The following is a 3,135-nucleotide window of genomic DNA, read 5'->3' on the forward strand; positions in this document are numbered from 1 at the left end:
AGTAATTCTTTTAAGGACCATGTAGAAAAACAATGTCAAGATTTGGGTTTAACAAACAGATTATTGTGTCTGGAATCATGGTCATTGACACAAAGGAGATATGAGTTTGGTTCCAGAATGAGGCTCCTTATCCTAAGCTGGCAGGGTCTCTGCTGGATGGAATGACTGTATTAATCCTGGGTTCCTGCGGGAGGGGTAAGAAAAGGAGGACATACTGGTAGTGTAGAGAGAGGGTTTGGAGATCCTGCCTTGGCAGTAAAAATACAGGGTGAAATCTTGGCCCCACTGAAGACAATGTTAAACTTTCCATGGATTTCACTGGAGCCAGGATTTCACCCAAAAGGTACACATGAAAAAAACTTTAACAAGGTACACATAGAAAACAACTTTAACAATTCAGTCCTGAAACCGAGTTGTGCTCAAAGCAGGGAGTCCAAGGAGTAGGGGTGGAAGCAAGGGTGGCTTTTTGCCGCCTTTGTACACACCAAATTGGAACAGGTTAGCACAACCTCAGGCTGAGTATGCTTCCAAGGGAACACTCCATCGTTGAGGAATAGATAAGGTACAGAAATCTCCTGGGAACAACCTGTGCTGGGTCTCCATATGGGTGGTTTTGAGCCATCCACACCAGCTCTATCTGCCTATGTTGCATTCTAACCGGTGACCTATGGCTGAAAGCCTCTTGGCACTTTGAGTCATTAAGTTTGGGCCATTAAGTTTCTCCTTTGCTGGTTTGTTTCCACAAAGATAGTTGTTCCCAGATATGATAATTTAAAGAAATAAAATATTAAAGTGTGTGTTTTTAAGTGTTAGGTATTTAATAGTATGTCTGGTATATCTCAATGTACAATGATCCAAATGTTGTATCCGATTTTCTACTATTTTAGGTAAGTGACAGGTATTTATGTTGCCAAGTACCTGAATTCAAATGAGCACAGTGTTCAAAGTATAATGGACAAAGCTGGTTCAGATCCAGGTTCTATTTTATTGGAACGATCTATGTATAGGATTGGATGGACAAATAAAATGTTCCACTTTTGCCCCATCTCTAATTACTAATATATTTGATTTAAGGTGAGTGAAAATAACAACTCAGAATGCCCAACCCAAAATAATGTGCATAATATTTGTGACTTCATTTTTATAACCATTTGTTCATTATTTTCATTACTGATTTAGATAAAGGAATGGAGAGTATGCTTATAATATAATGGGAGGGGTTGCAAATGCATTAGAAGATTGGATTAGAATTCATAACGACCTTCACAAATTAGAGAATTGGTCTCAAATCAACAAAATAAATTCAATAAAGACAAGTATAAAGTACTACAAAGATCTGAGGGTTACAGTGGCTCGCAAACTGAATATGAGTCAGTTTGCAGTTGTGAAAAAAGGCTGATATCATTGTGGAGTGTATTATCAGGAGTGTTGTATGTAAGACACTAGACAGCAATTGTCCCTTTCTATTCAGCACTTATCATGGCTTTCCTGCAGTATTGTGTCCAACTCTGGGTGCTACATCTTTGCAAAGATGAGGACAAATTGGAAAAAGTCCAGAGGAGAGCCATAAAAATGATAAAAGGTTTGGAAAACCTGACCTATAAGGAAAACTTAAAAGAACATGGGCATGTTTAGTCTTGACAAAAGAAGACTAATGGAGGACATGATGACAGCCTTCAAATATGTTAAGGGCTGTTATAAAGAGGGCAGTGACCAATTGTTCTCCATGTCCACTGAAGGTAGGAGAAGAAGAAGTAATGCAGAAAGGAAAATTGTGGTTAGATATTAGGAAAAACTTTCTAACTCTCAGGATAGTTAATTTCTGAAATAGGCTTCTAAGGGATGTTGTGAAAACCCCATCATTGGAGGTTTTTAAAAACAGGTTTGACAAACTGTCATAATCAGTGTCCAGATACCCCATAGCAAGAACAGGAGCTCTGAAGCCCAAAGAATAAGTATTTGAATCAACTGATGGTATACAATATTATTTAACTATAAAAGTATACTGAGTAAAGTAATTTATGAAAGCTGGTGACACTTTGGTCATGAGTATCAATTTGTGATGTATGTAGGGATTGGGTAGAAAGCGGTATAGATGTGTGCTGGAAATATGTTCTTAAAATATGTTGTGGATAGAGCTAATAAAACCCAGCCTGCCCTAGACAAAGGAATGTGTATTTATCTGTTTGACTTGGTTACAGGCAGAGGATAATGAAAGCACATGTATATATGAGGTAAACAAAACAATCAAGTTAAACAAGCAGGAAAGAAGATCACTTAAACAAATTAGGGGCCAGAATCTTCACCTCAGGATATTATCCTGGCTACTAAGGTAGAGACAAGGACTTTGAATAATATAAAGGTGGTAAAAAGACCTTGCAGTTATCCATCATTGACGGTACGATATAGCACCCTTTGAGCCTTTGAAAATTGAATCCTTCTTGGGCTGGAAGGCAAGATTTTCTGGGGATTTAATGTAAGTGAGAAATCTTCTTAGACAAAGAGTGTAACTTGCTGAAATTAAGTTTTAGTCTCTAGAAAGTGTATTTTGTATTGTTTTGTTTGTAATCGTAGATCTCTCTTTTATTCTTGCTTAGTATCAATTAAATTTCTGTTCTTTGTTAATAAACTTATTTTTGTTTTATAACAAAACCATTTCAGTGTTGTATATTAACAGTGGAGGGTGACTCCTCAGCTAACCTAACAGGCTAGCGTGTGTCCGTCTGGAGGCAGCAAACTTAATAACTTCTCTGAGAGTCCAGTGAGAGGGACTGGACATTGAAAAGAGGTGTCTCTGGGGAACTCGGGAATTGGGGTACACTGATTGTTACCTGCAAGACAAGGTTTGGACTGACAGAGTCTTGAAGAGCTTGCTGGCAAGGCAGGCAAAAGGGTGTGCCAGGGAGCTAACACATAGCTTAGCACCAGCAAAACTCTCCCTTGCTGAGGCTGAGGTCGTGTCTACACTACAAACTTATATTAACTCCAGTTACATCAGCATATAGCCACCACTGTTAGTACATCACTTGTGTGAGTGCATAGTTGGCTTCTTATGTTGTCAGTGCATGTACTCACCGGGGTGCTTGTATCGATGCAGAGTGCAATAAACCACGGGTAGATAACCCACTGTGCTAC

The sequence above is a fragment of the Mauremys mutica genome, chromosome 1, assembly GCF_020497125.1.
Source record: "Mauremys mutica isolate MM-2020 ecotype Southern chromosome 1, ASM2049712v1, whole genome shotgun sequence".
In the NCBI taxonomy this organism is placed as follows: Eukaryota; Metazoa; Chordata; order Testudines; family Geoemydidae; genus Mauremys; species Mauremys mutica.